This window comes from Toxorhynchites rutilus, chromosome 2 (assembly GCF_029784135.1).
Source record: "Toxorhynchites rutilus septentrionalis strain SRP chromosome 2, ASM2978413v1, whole genome shotgun sequence".
In the NCBI taxonomy this organism is placed as follows: Eukaryota; Metazoa; Arthropoda; class Insecta; order Diptera; family Culicidae; genus Toxorhynchites; species Toxorhynchites rutilus.
This window is the reverse complement of record NC_073745.1, coordinates 277,942,908-277,961,591: the sequence shown is the minus strand read 5'-3', so window position 1 is coordinate 277,961,591 and position 18,684 is coordinate 277,942,908. Positions and strand designations below refer to the sequence as shown.

The 18,684-nt window shown below is 38.3% G+C and overlaps 1 protein-coding gene across 3 annotated transcripts in view; it reads right to left on the bottom strand.

The window, feature by feature from the left end:
- LOC129768438 (putative ferric-chelate reductase 1 homolog) overlaps positions 1-18,521 on the bottom strand; it is a 111,729-nt gene extending 93,208 nt beyond the window's left edge. The window contains exons 1-2 of one of the 3 annotated variants that reach the window (XM_055770097.1): positions 18,233-18,521; positions 17,076-17,143 (exon numbers count right to left, since the gene is read on the bottom strand). The gene's annotated coding sequence lies outside the window, so the exon portion shown is untranslated. The remainder of the gene's footprint in view (positions 1-17,075; positions 17,144-18,232) is intronic. The other 2 variants (XM_055770096.1, XM_055770100.1) reach the window with 2 other exon arrangements.
- Positions 18,522-18,684: the final 163 nt, after the last annotated feature.

Genomic DNA, 18,684 nt, shown 5'->3' with positions numbered 1-18,684 from the left:
ATCTTTCGAGTCATATGGTGAACTGGGAGATGTATAGTACGAAGTGCTTGCCGGAGGTTACGAAGGTGATGTGGTCTTTAAGCTGAACCTGTGATCAGCCCATTATGCCAAAATATCACTGGTGGATGGATCGGCTGGAGATAAACATTGTCACGAAGACCGCCAACCTTCCCAACATCCTCCCGCTGCGACCGATAGAAAACTTTTGGGCGAATGGCCAAAATGGAGAGACAGTCGACCACCAAAGACAGGAAAAGGTAAAAGAACACGCCGACATGTATCTTTCCATCGGCCATAGTTGAGGTTCCGGCCAACTTCCGCAAGGCTGCCAAGCGCTTCATTTACGATACTTCATCAAACAATCCTGCCTGTTCCTGTCCCGTATACACTAGTTTTTCGGGCTTATTTAACACGTTATACCCTGATCGACCAAAGGGACCAAAGATTAACTTTTCGTCTGACTCACGTTGGTAATTTTCTAATTTTGTTGCTGTCGTTTCCATGTGACACTCTCCAAACAAAAAGTCCACTGTCGGTGCGATGAAACCAGCTCAACGTATTAATCTTTGGAAGCATTGGAAGCTCTCTTGAACAGTCTGCCAAATAAAAGTTTTTTTTGAGGTTCATCCATCTAATAAAATCAACATGGTCAAATTGTAATATTGAAATATATTGATATCGCGGGACATTTTCGTTTCTTTTGCCAAATGCGGGACGTTTCGCGGGACGTAATCTGATGCGGGACATTTTGTTGGAATGCGGGATCTGGTCAGTTTACTGTAGTAGCTTTTTCGGTGAAATAATACTGACATTGTGGGTCATGACAATATCACCTTCACATCGCTGAAATAATGATTTTCAGAAGCAATGATTTTCTGTGGAATCGCAGCCATCTTACTAACCCACTAACCCACTCACCCTTATTCCTACATTCCATTCCTTATTCCTATAGAACGATTTATTGCACACAATTTTGTGTTGCATACAACACAAAACAATAAGTCCACGAATTCAAGCTGAAAGAAAGAATGAATAAAACTCGATTTATCTCTGCATTCGCTCGCAAAACATAACATAGGATATCTCTTTTGTTCGTTGAATTGCTTACTTGTTTCACTATTTCCGCTGTACATGTCTTAGTTGAAAAAATTGCTGGATAAATTTCCCGTCTAATGGTATTTATTATTACATATAGCATAGGAACGATTCTGCGTAATATGCATTTGAATTCTCCTAATTTTCGTTACTTTTTTGTAGAATGACCCCTCTATATAGAAATCAAAGACGTAGTCATACGTCAAAACTCCAATTAAGACGTGGCCAAATTGAGTGTGCAGTTCATGTTTTTTTTTCAAAAGAGAATTGAAATCAGTTCAGAAATGTTAACAGATAACAAATATCAATCCCCTAGTGTTTGGTATGGGCCCCCTTTGTCGACCAGCACTTCCTGCAAGCACCGAGGCAAGATTTCTGGTCACTATAGACGGAAGTTCCTCCCAGATCTCCGTTATCGTCGTTTTGAGTTCCGCTTTGTTCCTGGATTTTTATTCTTCAGGTGGTTCTTGATTAAGGTGTACAATCCCAATTTTGCGATGCTTATAATAGTGATTGTTTTTATTTTTTTGGAGTAAATAATTAGCAAAATAAACTTTTCGTGAAATTTTCTTACGCGCATAGTTAGTTAAATGTGTGTGTTGTATAATATACATCAATAGAAGAAATGTATTCAAAATATTTTGTACCAAATAAATGAAGAGTATAGTCAAGAAGCATGTGTATACTCAATTTTGCGATTGACCGTATATTAGGGTGGCAGCGAAAATCGTCATGTCAAATTTCAAAAACCGACCATGTACATTTTGATCTGATCTGTGCAAAGTTTCAGCTCGATCGGACATGATTTAGGGGTGCCTCAAAGCACTCAAAGTTTTGATTTTTTGATCCTTGAAAATCTTCCAAAGGAAATTAAAAAATATTAGCTGAAAATCGACCTTTTTGTTTATTGGTCCAAAAAAATGACCTGTGCAAAATTTCAGCTTAATCGGAGTTGATTTAGGGGTGCCTCAAAGCACTCAAAGTTTTGATTCGTTCATCCTCGAAAATCTTCCAAGGGGGGATTAAGGAAATTTAGAAAATCGAATTTTTTTTTAGATGCCAAATCACTTAAAAATGCATAAAACGTCGAAAATTGGTGTTATCACGAAAAAAAATTTTTGGCCGAAAATCGACTTTTTGGGACTGAGCCTCAGTGGCCAAAAAATCAAAGCTTTGAGTGCTTTGAGGAATCTTTAAATCATGTTCGATTGAGCTGAAATTTTGCACAGCTAATTTTTTTGGACCAACAAACAAAATGCACATGGTCGGTCCTTTAAAGTCGATATTTTTTTTCCATACCTTCATTACCCCCCTCAGGCCAAAAGGTCGATTTCCGGCCAAACATTTTTTTTCCAGATGACACTAGATCTCGCCTTTGGAAGATTTTCGAGGATCAAAAAAGCAAAACTTTGAGCGCTTTGAGGCACCCCTAAATTATGTCCGATCGAGCTGAAACTTTGCACAGATCATTTTTTGGGCCAATAAACAAAATGTACATGGTCGGTTTTTGAAATTCGATGATGAAATTTTTCCCATACATCCATTGCCACCCTACTGTATATACAAGCGACATAATTTGCTCGATGGACTTCAATACGTGGAATGTTACTAAAACATTGATAATCAATCACAACCAAGAGTTTTTCTTCCAGCACTCACATCTTCAAGGTAACACCACATTTTTGCATAATATCCGCCGGTTTGCTGTCGTCTTAGCTAACAGTGCGCTTTTTACGCATGACTTGCATAGATAAACAGCCTCATTTGGTGATCGTTCATCGGTATCGGAGCTCTCTGACGGCGGTTCGTATGTTGACCCAAAGGTGGACAATTGTTGTGGGACAAGATGATTGCACCAACTGTCACGCGATGTAACGATGTGACAGAAATCAGTGCGGGCTGTGTTTTTTTTTGCTGTAATTGGTGTCATTGCTTTGTTTGGCAATGTGTATTACGTTAATAGTGTTTTGAACCAGAAATTGGAGAAGGTTTTGTGCTTATAAGTTCTCTGGATATTCAAATTCATTCCATATCCATATTCCAAAATGTTTTTTCTTCGTTTCCTTCCTTTTTTCGTTTCTTCCTTTCATTCTTTATCTACTTCCTTCTTTCTTGCTTTCTTTCTTTCTTTCTCTCTTTATTTCATTATTTCTTTCTTTGTTTTGGTTGGTTGTTCTCGGCTAAGTTGAACAAATCCAACCTGACAGAAATTCTTGATACTTTCGCTATCAACTTTTGCGAACATAGTAATTTGGCGACATTCGAGCCGATAACTTACTATAATCGAATTTATTCAGTTTGAAGATTGATTGGTACTGATCAGTGTAAGTATCAAAATAATGAGTTGCGGGGTTTTTTTTTCCACAGTTGATTGATATGTTAATATTCGTCAATGTTATAACGAACGAAGCCAATCGGTGTAATTGCCAAGGGGGCTCACTTTATCACCCCTTCAATACAGGTTCAAAAGTGAGCAACAACAAAAAAGAAAAAACCTCCGGGTTACCCCGCCATCAAATAGACCGGTTATATAAAACACGTCGCCAGCGACTGCAAGAATCTGGAAACTCAATTCGCGCGAATACCGTGCGTACCACAGAAAGTAAAAATTAACGCGGTTTCGCATGTTGATACAGATTTTCTGTTTACCGCCCGAGGGGCGGCTGTCTGCCGCGCTGTCGTCTAACCACCTTGCAATAAACTTGAATAGCTAACCCGCCGCGCAGGGTTTCGGTTGCCGAGACAGATGAAGCGGAGCGGCAAACCTGTTGCGAGGCCAGCATTGTAACCATAGTAGTGAATGGTAGAGAAAAAAATGTTGTCACAATTGCCAGCGCATTTTGGGTCTAGTTTTAAAGTCATAAATTCCACGGTACTTTTCGGTCACAAAATTGTTTGTCAATGCTGGCTTTATTAGAGTGATTAACATATTGAGTCCCACACTGTTCTTACCGTTCTTTCCATTCAGCCCGCATCAAGAGCGCTTCTACAATATCAGTGTCGATCCCAGCTCCCAAAAAAAAATCTTATATTGGGTTGGGGAAAATGAAATGTCGTATGTTGTCAATATATGGCAGCACTTAAACATATCTTGTGTTGTACTTATCGCATCGGGTCATACTATACGGCTATTTAAAGACGACAATCTGTGCTACAAGTGTCGTTTTGACTGTGTTGTGATTGTCCTTTTCAGTCTCAAGTTATAGTGCGTCAAAGATGGAGTCCACCAAGCAAGAAATTCGACATATTTTACGTTTTTACAACCTGCGAGGTAAAACTGTAACGAAGGCTGCCGAAAAAATTCATGTAGTTTATGGACCCGATACTGTAACGATTCGCACAGCACAGCGTTGGTTTGATCAATTTCGTTCTGGTGTAGTGGCTGTCGAAGATACACCCCGTACTGGTAGGCCAATCGTCGTGGAAACCGATAAAATCGTTAAAATCATTCAAGTAGACCGACATGTGAGCACTCGCTCGATTGGCCAGGAACTGGGTATATACCATGGAACCATTTGCAGAAGATTGGATTCCAAAAAAAGCTGGATGTATGGGTGCCATATGAGTTGACGCAAAAAAATCTTTTAGACCGAATCAACGCCTGCGATGCACTGCTGAAAAGGGACGAACTCGACCCATTTTTGGAGAAGATGGTGACTGGTGATGAAAAGTGGATCACGTAAATACGACAACCTAAAGCGAAAAAAGTCGTGGTCGAAGCGCGGTGAGCCGGCCCAAACCATCGACAAGCCCGGATTGACGGCCAGGAAGGTTTTGCTGTGTGTTTTGTGGGATTGGAAGAGAATCATCCACTATGAGCTGCTCAACTATGGCCAGATCCTCAACTCGGTTCTCTACTGTGAGCAGCTTAACCGTTTGAAGCAGGCGATTGACCAGAAGCGGCCAGAAATGATCAATAGGAATGGTGTTGTTTTCCACCAGGACAACGCTCGGCCTCACACATCTTTGATGACCCGCCAGAAGCTACGGGAGCTCGGATGGGATGTCCTATTGCACCCACCGTATAGTCCGGACCTGGCTCCAAGTGATTATCATCTCTTCCGGTCCATGCAAAACGCTCTTGGTGATACAAAGTTGGCCTCAAAAGAGGCTTACGAAAACTGGCTGTCTGAGTTTTTTGCAAATAAGGAGGGGGGGTTTTATAAGGGGGGAATAATGAAGTTGCCTTCTAAATGGCAACAATTTTGCGAACAAAACGGCGCATATAAGACTTAAATTGGATAATTTTAAGTATGTTTAATAAAGCGTTGAATTTCGATCAGAAATAGGACATTTCTCTTTCCCCAACCCTATATATAAAAATCTCGTGTCACGATGTTCGTGGTCGAACTCCTCCGAAACGGCTCGAACGATTTTCAAGAAATTATGCACAAAAAACTTGGTAGGCATGAGAATAGGACGTAAACTATATATGATACCGCTAGGGTACCAATTACCATATGTTTAATACCGATTAGGGTGGCCCTATGCTAAAAATTTAAATAATATTGATTGCTATTTTTTCTCAAATTTGGCATAAAACTAATTATAACCTCAAAGGTTCACCCCCATCTCCTATTTTTAATCGCCATTTTAGTATTTTAGTATAAATAATATTCAAATAATCGACCCGTAGTTTGTTTTTCAAAAAGAGCGAATTTATTTACGTTGTTAAATGACAGATGGCTCTAAGTTCACTTCATTGAACACATTCATCCTCACATGCGCCAATAACATTAATTCGGCTAAAGCCATGCATATAGCCAGCGAACTGGAAGACTTTTTGAATAAACATAATGAATTATTGAAATTCTTCATATCATACATGCTCGGTTTGCAAGATGACGATCACGTTATTTTCATCAATTCTAATATACTAAAATACCGGCTGAAGAACACATGTGTACATTCATTGCGTATGTCATTGGAGTTGTCATTGTCGCTGGAGTCATGGTGGACTGCACAGTTACGCGAGAAATTGTGATTTGAAGAAGAAACAACAATCTGGAGTTCATCGTTGACACCCACCGTTCAAACGACACTCTCCATCTTCCTCTTCAATGGTACTAATGTTTCTAATGTTCCTAACATCCACCATCTCATCGTAGAATGAATTGCGAACGAAAAACTTTTAAAGCCTTGCATGGCAGATGGAAAATGTACAATGCATTTTCTTAAAGAATTCACCAACGACACAACCGCAACCTTAGGTGGATGTACAATATATCAACTACTAAAAACTGATAAAGGCAGAAATAAAAATTAACAACGCAGACATTGACATGGAACATCGTTCGGCAGAGTCATATTCGCCTCAGCTGAGCAAAACATTCAATGCTCATATTAATGTTGAGTTCTGTGGTTCGATGAAGAGCAGTAAATACATTTGCAACAACGAAATTTATATTGATATTCTTCATTCAATTTGTCTACTTTACCACAAAAATATATTCCTTTTTTCACTTCAGATTCGTTAATGAAATTCATCGGGAATGGAATACAAAGAATGGTTTGTGTTTTTTTCAATCGTCATCGACTTGGCGCTCTATTCCTCGGTATGTCAAACACAAGAGTAACGAACGTTTCACGTATATGTAGATCGTTGAAACGTTTAAACACACTTACAATACATTAGTTATTTTTTATTAAACAACCAACATGAATATAAATGGCAAAGAAATAATAATAGAAATAATTTTTATGGCAAAACAACGTTTGCCGGGTCAGCTAGTTATTGTATAAAAAGAAAATAGTCAGAGATTCGACACGAAAGTACTCACATTTTGTAACATATCCGAAAACAAATCCACATATTTATTATTTCCTTTGTAATTTTTCCTTTGTTTGTAATTGTCGGTCCCAGTGACCAACGCTCTCCTAACCAAAAGCACAATATTGGTCCCTAGGAACCGACGCAAGGCTCAACGTGTTAAGTAATTCATTAAGCATTTTGATGACAACAATTTTGTGCAACAAATGACTAACTAGTAACTAAAATGTCACCTCTTCTTGTTCTTCTTTAATGACATTAAGCATTCCAAGAAGAACAAATGCTATTCGGAAGAAACCAAGCCTAGTGAATGAGCCACATGTGGTAGATGTTTCTGATTAAGTACCTAAACCGTTTCCTTGACCGATCTTCCTCGATGCGACAGGGCATTGTCATAAAAAAAAACGCTTTGATTTGCCTTCTCTGATATTCCGGTCGTTTTTGGAGCAGAGCACGGTTCAATTCGAATAATTGTTTTTGGTTTTAAAAAGGTAAAAAGGCTATCGGTCAAATCACTCGGAACCCATCTTTCAGCTTTCAGAATCTTTCCCATGGCTTTCAAACGTCGATATACGATTGACTGTTAACTATATAATTGGTCTGCATTTATCGCAATTATTTCATTGAATTCCTCACACATTCTTCTTCAGATATAATGTATAAAAAGAAAATCAAAATAGCATTTTTTCAAGGCGTTCACTCTTTTATATGAAACATTCACGATCCTTGACTAATAAAAGATAATAATTGAGAGCGAATCATATGCTAGTCTCCCATCGTACCCGACGCACATACTCGATTTGAACGAAACAATCTAGACCCGGTCACGTGAACCTTGTGTTGCTCATAGCTGTTCGGTTCATTATGTCTCGCCCCGAGCAAACAGGTTTTGCTAGTTGGCCGGGGCTCTGTGGAGAGGTTCCGTTGTAGGCTTCTAATTGTGGCGGTAATTCAACGTGCGGAGGGCGAAATGGTTCTGGTTCAGCAAAGCTGAACATAACCCCTTTTCGCAGATAGTTGATTGTTTCGTCGAATACACAGAAACTACAACAGTTCCATTCACCTGCGAAGCACGTGAAGAATTGGTGAAATAATTTCGGGGCGAGTTGCTCAAACCATAGGGGCTAAGGAGAACGACGCATTTTCGGCAAGGTTTCACCGACTGCGACATAATTATTTGTGGATGAATGTAGAAAAAAATCACTTGTCTCATTGTGTTGTGAAAGCCATGAAGGCTGCGAATATTTTTGTCGAAGGTGGTGAACATCTAAATGGAATGTGCAAACATTTGTCCCCGGATTGTGTGGCTCATGGCTTATGGTGGCCATGCGCAATTCATTGAGCGGAGTATAAACACCGAGAGAAGTAAGAAATTCCTGCAAAAATCAAGCTCTGCACGATGATCTACATCAATACATACACACCATATTCAATCATAAATGGCTTGGAATTCTGTTTTTGCCCCTCGTCTCATATCAACGGTCGTGCGGTTGGTGGTTTCCTTCAATATCACAGGCGAAAGTTTTTCGCGTCGAGTCCACGCTCGGAATAGATACAACTGACACACGAAAATGGGGTCTTGGTTAAAATTGAATTGCATTTTCGATTGCTAATTATGAGTGGGGACCTGGGCAAATATCTATTGCGAAAATATGTGTCATGATTAAAATAGGCGTAGGATTTTTATATGGCATGGGAAAAACTATTAACCTATTTTGGAGTTTAACCCATTAACGACCAAGCTGTAAAAAATATTTTTTTAACGAAAGCCTTTAGTGTAATGTTGATTATTTTCATTACAGAAACCCTAATCTTCAAGAATTAAATTTTTCTTTCTTCCGTTTTCCGGAAAATGACAAAAAATCGAAAAATCGCCAAACAGAAACATTTGCCGAAACCTACATTTTTGCTCCTGTAGGAGGTTGAATCCAATGTTTTTTTTTCCTACATCACAATGTGCGATCTTTTATCAAAGTAACACTGAAGAAAAGCTAACATATTTTGAATTTTATAAGGTTTTGTTTTTTGTTAGGTTATGTGAGGTTATGTACTTTCCGCATATAGTTCCTTCATATCTACGTTATTGCCCAATAATGTTATGCAAAACTGAATGATATTAATAGTAAGTGGTAGCTAATAGACTGATCTATCATTTAATGCCAAAACCTTACCACATGGTTGCTTTCCAAAGCCATGAAAAATTATCAATGGTGCTGTTCGATTTTTCGAACCCTTGGCCTAAAATGGGGTAACACTTTGTCTATCGCACTGAATCTTTCCAGCTTTGAGGCTTTGTGGCTGTTGTAGTTTCATAGTAGTGCGGGGTAAAGGTGCGCACCTAACTGTTGTCATCCAATAACTCTTGGAATAAAAGCAAATCAAATTCAGTTTGCCAACCAAATTGTAACTATATATATATTACCTTCGAAACGTAGTACAATAATTTCTTGAGTTTTGTTTGTAGTTGAACAAAAACCCATTTTAAAACAAAATGACAAATGCGTACTTTTGCCCCATAGTGGGGGCAAAGGTGCGCACTTATTGAATTGTACTTCTGAGGTAACTTGGTAACTAGAGGTAACTAGACACCATCCAGTGTTGTAGGATGTTTTATGGGTGGAGATGGGTGGATGTTATAGTCGAACATACCACGTGGAACGTGGTTGGATACTGATAATATAAGATACCTGAAAATCTCCAACATTTGAAACAGAATATTCTTTTTATTAACAAACTAGCTGACCCGGCGAACTTCGTCCCACCCACAATTGATATATAGATATAAATCATTTTGAACACTCCAGTTCCCACAGAAATTATGTTTATGTGCGTAATCTATACTCGCGGTATATAATTTTTTTTCCGACATATAAACCAGATGTAGACTAAGACGCATCAATCTCGATACTGACTGTTCAAATCCGTTGCTTCGTTCTTGAGTAAAATCGTGAGGAACGGACACCAAATCATTTTTATTTTTATAGATCAAGTTTATAAATACATAGTTACCTTCACTTGATTTATTTGAAACTCATTGTTGAAAAAAAACAATATTTATTTGTTCATTGTGAAAACATGAACATAAACGAAACTTAACCGTTATTGAAACCAATGCATGGTGAAAATAAAAACAATTTTCATTTGAAATTCATTTTGAATTATTTTTAAGCAATTGTTTATTTTTCTTCCTCATCTTGGATTTCGGTTTTGAGGATTCCGACGCTTTGCCTTGGAGCGCTGTTGCACCGTTGCGCTGTTTTGGGGTTTGAGGAGGCAGACGATGGTTCCTCATGAAGCTAGAAGTCCAATTATTTTCTGCCAGTTTTGCAATTTGGTTGAATTCGTGCTGGAGGTTTCCCCAAAATCAAACGACAGGTGACTCAAATCTTTGAGAGTCATACCATAGAAAGCTTTGTCCAGTGCTCTGCAATGATTCGCCAGATCCTCAGACTACTCACTCGTAAATACTGAACCGCCCTAGGTGTTCGCTGGCACATCCCAGCAAAAGTATAAATGTTTATAAAAGAATGTTTAAATCATAAATCACTGATATGAGTATCTTCCTCAGAGCTTATTCAGAGATACCGAGGTCTGCCGCAATCCGATGCTTCGAGACTCCCTCCCAAAGCATTTCTTCAAATCAGTTTTCTTCTTGTAGATCCCGTTAAAAAATTGGTTGAAAACATTTTATATTTTTTTTTAGAGCAAAATGCTGGTGCGAATTTTTGCCCCACAGCCACTGCGCACCTTTGCCCCACAAGCAATTTTTGGACTAATCGAATGTTTAAAAAAAGGTCTTGAACTTTTTCACAAAATCGAATACTTACTATCATCTACCATAGAATGAGGTTTTCCTTGACGGTGTAGTTTCCAACTTTCCAGTTATTTAAGGTAAGTAAAAAGTCATCCCCAAAATTGAAAAAAAAATATCAAAACATCGAAAAACTTTTTTTACCTAATAACTTATTGCCACTTTCATGAAATGTATCATGTTTATATATGTGAGTTGCAGGTGTAATAATGCATGCAATTTTAAGAGATTTGGCATAATTTTTTTTTAAATCCCGATTTCCTTGCCTCCCACCTTGGATGTTTTTTCGATTTTCAAAAAAATCAAACTATGATCGCTTTACGCCACTCTTCCTTAGGTCCAATTGAGCTAATATTTTGCATAGTGTGTTTTTTTCGAGGTGACGAACATTTTTTATGGGGTAACTTTTTGAAATTCGAGATGACCATTTGCCCCTCTCATGTACACACATGCAGCAGAAAAACAAAAGGAAATCAAACGTTGATTTAAATCTTAATCATCGGAATTCGAGTTGTTTTGTACGTGGAACCTTTTTGTGCGGTCCGTATTCACCGTATAATTTTTCAAACTGTAAAGCAAAGACTATTTTTTAAAGCTACTTGTGTAATTTTGTATGATTTTTATTTTTTATACCTGTAGTATTGTAGCAGGGTTATACACTTTCATAAATGCCAATTTCAATTAATGTTTATATGCATGAATAGTGTTGATATCAGATTTACAACAATTAAAAATGCTGATATACTGCTATTTTGCATTAGATATGCTGAACTAGTTTTAGCGTTATAAGTAAATGGGTATGGTTAGTTGATATATGTGATTTCTGACGCAGGACTACGTCTAACAGGGAGATATAGGGATAAAAAGAAAATCGAAACACTGAACATGTCGTAAATAATGAAATATTTGGATCGCTCATGATTCGACCATTTCCTGATAGATCGCAAAGATGTTTGCATCAATTGATTAGAAATATTTCTACACATTTATCACAACAAATACTGACCAAAAAAGGAATCAAGAGTAACAGCGGAATACAATTTGAATACATCAATACTACTGCGAAAACAAACCGATTTATTCACCGTGCATATGATTCTATCCAATGGGAATATGAAAATATGAAAAAAGACAACTTCTCTCATAAGGCTGCTGGCACACACAATGGTTTTGCTCGATATAGTGGAAGCCTGGGGAGAAGCGAAATACAGACGACGGCGCAATCGAGGGGGTCAAAAAAATTTTTTTAAAGTCTGTGAGTTTAGGATAAATTTTCTGGCTTGACTCGTGTGACATTCCGTTTTTCTAGAAGAGGAGATGCTTTTGGGCATCGGAAAAACAATGACAAAAATTCTGACATATAGCTAGCTTGTTTACCCGAGAACAAGAATTAATCCATTGGTGCTTTTAACCAAATCCTTCTCTAAAGAGTTATTTCAATACAATTCAATGCATCAGTTCGATGCATCCTAAAGTGATATCCAAAATTGTTTGCCGGGAAGCGCTTGAGTGAAGTTAGGAATGTTTTTAGGGGTTTACTGATGGTTGGGAACGTTCCAATCGATAATTCTTTTTTCAAGAATTCATGCGTTGTTTTCGGATTAAGAGTGGCGTCAAAGTACACCACATGGCATGTCGGATGGGAAGAAAAAAATTACAACAGTGTGAGCGGTTGAAAATTGAAGATAAAAATACATTACGTATATTGGCAATAATAACACAAATTTTGACATATCTTGTTCTAGCGATTTCATAGAAAATTACAGAGGATCATGTCTGGGACTTGACGACATATTTGACGTAAGACTATATATCTTTAGTAGAAAGTTGTAGTAGTGTGGTGTGACATGTGGTTTTATAGAATCAGCTGAAAATGTTTGATTAGCAAGCATCATGGGCGTTATTTTGTCCTAAGTGTTATAGCTATAACGGGAACGGTTGAAATACACACGTGAAAACCGACACTCTATATCATTTCTTCGAGTTTCTCCTGGTATTTGATGTTGCGAATCAAATCGTTCGCAACATGGCCCACTATCGGGCTTTCAAAGAGATGTTGACGGCTCGCTGGCGGGATCAAGACTGGTTGACAGAAATTAAAAATTCTGTTTTTATGCTCAGACCGTGTGATAAAGTGCGATTAAGATGCGCTTGATTCAGAGTGATATATTTCTGTATTAGTTTGAATTATTCGGCAATTGGTATGCGAATCATTAAAAACTGTTCACCGTTAAACAAAAAACTAAACGTAAACAAAACAGGTGAACAGAAGTAGATAATCATAATGATAGTTGCTTTGTTGCAACATGGTTTCGAGCCGTCGTCTATTCGCTTGTTCCATTCTCAGCCGTTTTGACGTAGGACTACGTCTTTAATTTGTATATAGGGGGGTAAAATGTAACGAAAAATTAAGAGATTTCAAATGAATATTAGGTAAAATCGTTATTGCGATATATGTTATACAATGTACCATTAACTAGGAAATTTATTCAGCTCTTTTTTTTATTTGAACACACACAGTGAAGTGAACAATTTAACGAATAAGGTGGGCATGTTTTCTAGCCTTTTCTCGCTACTTGCGCTGCAACAAACAACATGTTTGCATACAATTCGGTCGTTAGGCTCCATGGCAGAGATGGGTAAATCGTTCGTGAACGGTACGAAAGAACTAGTTCGCCAAAAAGAGTGAACGAACGGTCATTCGTCATACGAAATGATTGTGAGTGAACTGTTTGGGACGAATGAAGTGCAGCTGAACTGAACACATATTGATAGAAGATTGCGATGAACGACATGAACGAGTCTAACGAGAGCGCTTGCAAACTGTGAATATTGTCGTTCACAAGGAAAATGCATGTAACGCGTAACTTATTTTGTTAATGTATGGTTAGTTGTAAATTTAAAATTAAGATCTTCATCATTGCAGCTAAATTAAGTTTTCGATAAAGCTAAAAATTTTCAATTTAATGCATTTTTTTCAATACACATGTAATACTTTAACTTTCTGTATATCACAAAAAATACGGAGGAATTTGAGACAATTCATGAGTTGGGTAAACAAATAAACAAAGTGAGAGAGCAAAATGAAAAAGAAAAGCTTCTTCGTTGCCTTCGATCCATTGCTTGGCCTATTGCATGTACGTGTTATCGTGATAACCATTACCTGATTGTTGTGAAAATTGAAAAATGGCGTTATGGGATTTTCTTTCTGATTAAACTATTTTTAAACATATTTTTTTTAAGGAACCAAGGTTGATTTTCAACAGAAAATATGCGAAATTCCGCAAATCAAACTATTACCTACAGCATTGTCAAACGAGAAACATATTTTGACATACAATTTGCGACATTTCAAGAAGAGTTTTTAGGCTTATTGCTGTTTGGTGACTCACCGAACGATCATTGAATTTTCACGAATTCATACATTATTTCCGTGTTGAATGTGACGTCAAAGTACAACATATTACAAACCGGATGGAAAGAAAAAATTATAGGAGGTTGTGTTCAAGACACGACCGCATTGTTGACGTAGAACTACGCTGTAGTTTAATTCAAGTCGCTTGTTCATATTTATCATTACAAATAGGGTTGCAGCGTAGCGAAGATGTACTATTTTTACGTACGGGTTATGAAGCACGCACGTACGCACACAAATATCCATTTATCGTTGGCTTCAAGCAATTAAATATGCACACACTTATCTTTGTCACTTATCTGTCTTATCTAGTCTGACTTATCTGTCATCCTTTGTGGAGAGTGTTTTCCTACCGTCATGCGAAACCAATTCATTGACAAAATTCCAGAACATTTATTTTATTGGTGAGCTGACGATAACCTAACTTAATAATTCCCCATACAATTGTGTAGCTCAAAACATCAATGCATTGGCGTCAGTTTGATGCAATGATTGAAATGCCAGAGACATCAGCGGGTGAGTAATTTGGTCGCGTCCGCAGCTCAGTCCGAAACGAAGACATGTGATGGCGCAAAACAAGGAAAAACAAGCGATGTTCATTGTTTCGTATCCAGAACGATACTGAAAGTTTGCCTTTCCTTCATTTCCTTGTTGAATTAAAGAGACTTTAAACTGTTTCAGTTCATTCGTCTCTAGCCTTCAAAAAGGCCATTGGAAAACTCTACTCTTTCCTCATATTACTTCTCCACCCTCATTGCCTTGAGAAAACCATTCGATCCCTCGCCGTCCAACTCGCCCAACAACGGGGTTGTCTAGTCGGTGTCCTCACGAAGAATGAAGTTTGCCTCAGCAAGATCCACTGTTTATACTCTAGGCAAATATTCCCCTTCGTTCTTCTTCTTTTCCTTTGTTTACGGAGACTTTACATCTTACGATTTCCCCTTCGTTGCTCGTTATTGACAGCTCTGTTCGCGAAAGCACACAAACGGACAGAACAAATGTATGAGGAAATTGGAATGCTTCCAATTTTCATCAATTCAAACCATATACAGACTATGGAATTGTAATGCATAGTATATCAAACAAATCTTAGGAAATTTCCGATTCGTTTGGTATGTAAATCGCCAGAATCCGCTCACGGCAAAAATATTTATTAACGTTAACTTTATTTCATAAAAACGTGACCTGATTTGGCACCCTTAATGAAAAACGTAGTTCTACGTAAAAAAATCCAACAATGAGAGTTTTATTCTTCGGTTGAAAATTCAATATTTGTCAACATTTGCCAATTCTTACGCGTCTCCGGTTATGCTCCCGACATTACATATCCGTCTTTTTTGTACATGATATTATATAAGGTTCAGAGACTTATCCATTATCAGGATATTTGACAACAATTATAACATAATTATTTATTTGGAGTTGTCATTTACATTGGGAACAATTAAATAAACAGTTCATTTCACACTTTGAACAAGGAGTTTGGCTTTAGTAACCAAATTCTCAAAATCCTCATCCTTCCGATGAATATGAATAAACTCCACTGACTACCTTGATATACGTGATTCAATTGAAGAGTTATAGGTCAAGTTTCTAGAAGTGCTCGAACGACCCAAACTGCGAGCTTCATGGTGCGAGGGGACAAAGCCATGAGAATATTGTTGATGCGGTAGAACTCTATTTCAATGTTGTGTAGTAAATCTACACCGTTTTGATAAAATCAGGTTGATGTACTGGGACTATTCATCTTCCAATGCTCGGCTCAAACGCTTCAAGTGCATTTAAAAGCTATCGTCTACGATTGCTTCAGTCAATTTTATAGTTTCAAGTGGCCACCATATCGTGTATAACCTTGAAACCATGAATCCATGAATATTGCAATTGACGGTCGACATGGAAAAATGCCAGGAATTCCCCATGAATTTCGGCGCTTTTGATTATTTTCTCGTCAAAAGTGATGGTGTGATGTGATGGAGAAATACTTTAATTTTTTTTCTTCTCAAGACGCTGTTCACAGATGTTTTTATCATCTCTCGGTTTCATCTCGCATGGAACCCAATTTTCTTGTTTCAGAATCGTTTCTAAGTGTTTCTGTGTTGATTGTTGAGTTAGTTACAAGTTGAAGCCTTTTCGAAACTCATCAAAATCAAATTTGATTTTATTTTTCTCCGTGGTAACTTACACTTGCAATCTTAAGAAGTTTGTGGAATAGGATGAAGACTGTGCTTTTGTGCTCCCGTGGCCGAGTGGTTAGCGTCACAACTAACATGCCGGGTGTTCGGGTTCGATTCCCATTCTGGTCGGGGGAATTTTTCGTCAAAGAAATTGCCTCCGACTTGCACTCACGCGTATTCTAGAGCTTGCCACTCAGAATGCATTCAAGGCGTGTTATTTGGCATAGAAATCTCAACTAAGTACTAATAAAAATGACGCAAGTAATACTACGTTAAGACGGCGAAATTCCTCTAGGAACGTTAGTGCCATTGAAAAAAAAGAAGAAGATGAAGACTGAATGAAAAGAAATGCTAACAGCGGTAAACTGTTTTTTGAAGAAATCCACAAATTGCACGGAACGAGAATAAAGTATATTAAACTCAAGAAAGACTTCTTCAATCCTTGAATCCAAATGCATATTTAGCATGTGGATTCATCAATACTAGACCGAGAACTCTCCGTCTCACTTTCGTATCCTCCAAAACGTTTACTTTACTATTTTCTAGCATCATCATGAGTTCGCTCCACTTCAAAACCCCACACAGAGAATCATTGGCGGAATTCTGAATTGTAAGTACTACTCAGCGCGATGATTTGAAGCAGTCAGTAAACATTTCTGTTCGCCACACGTGTAATGCTTGAAACAATAATTCATTACAGCAGGCAAATAACCATGCATTGCTAATTTATTCACTACGGGTGTGGGACTATTTGAATGGATGCTGGCGTCGAAAAACTTTTCATAAATTGCGATGGAATGTTAAACTTACCTTTTATTTTCTATTCCTTCGACTCCTCTTGATGCGACGCGAGCAATGGTATGATGAATTCAGCAGCGCTGAAGATTAATGTCGAAAACAATAGGACAATTATCAAAAACTAAACAAAGGTAGTGTCGGATTTGTAGACACAAAATATATTACATGAGTTACACAAGACTTTATTTTAATTTGGAAATCTACACAAATATTAATCAAAATAATGCCAGCATTCACACAATGTTCACAGAGAATATTTAAGACGGCTGAATTACAATTGAAGGTCCGGTTTTATCTTCAAATCTAAAAATATTAATCCAGGTGGATATGTTCACTCTCACGTTCCGTTTTCCGGAGGGCTTCGTTGGTGTTTATGACAATGTTATTATGCGCTGTTTTGTCGGTCTGACATTCCCCTAGCCACCAAACAATCCCCAGCGGTTTGTATACCGCCCAAAGTAACGAAAGTTTATTTCTACACGGCTCGTAAAATACTTCACACGATCATTGTAAACCAAATTTTAATATTCCTTTTCGCTCCCATCATCTCACAATAGGACACACACAACACTTGTCGTCGGAATCCGCTGTCACTTTCATTCCACTTCGGATGCTGTGATAACCACATACCACAACACACTTGGAATTCGAAATCACTCCACACCAACAACAATAACAACAATAACAGCAGTGCCGGACATGTTGATTATCGCCCAGTTCAGGTTTTTCTCCTTCGATCTCGTCATATCACAACATCGCGTTGGCCAGCTTCCGTGAAGACCATCGTGACCGAACGCAAATTATCATATTGCGTCGAGCAACTCAGTCGTGAAAGTTCATACTCGAGCACTTGTCATAAATTCACGCCACAAAACAAAAGATTTCCACTGTTTTTCCAGCAATAAACGCGCACTTCTCTCCAGCGTACGTATCCTATGAGAAATTGTTTCCGCGCAGTATGCAAATGGCCCAAATTTAGGAGTTGAACATATTTTTTTCTGATTTCGTAACTGATTCAATAATTGTTTAGCGAATCGGAGCAAAGGAAAATGAAGCGAATGGCAACCACATGAGCCACCACTTCGCGCGGCACAACAAAATCGTGCTGCCCCCCAAAACGACGAACAAAAACTATTAATTATTATTATTTCTGCGGATTTACAACTCACACGATAAGCACAATTTGACTAACCGTAGCGTTCAATAACCACAGCGAAAGCCGTTTGAAGACCCCAGCACGGAGGGAAAGGCACAAACACACGAGAAACGTGAGGATGATCACCGTGGCACACCTCCAATAGATCCAGCAAGATCTTACTTCGAGCGACGACGACGATGAACACGCGAGTTCAAACCACTCTCACCAAAACCACTTCCAAGACTGGCGGCTGATGGCTGATGGCTCAAATCGATCGTCCAGCAACAAACTCCATTGTGATTCATTGGTTCGCAAGGCACACAAACTTGTTTCCTCCAGTAGTCAAAGCGCTCACACAGCGCGATTGAGTGAAGTGACTTTGAAGTAACCGAGCGGCAAGTGTTGCGTGGAAGTAACCGCAACGGAACACTCAGCAACACTCAGCGGTTAGTCACTTGAAGCGATCACGCTTCGCCGCTAGGG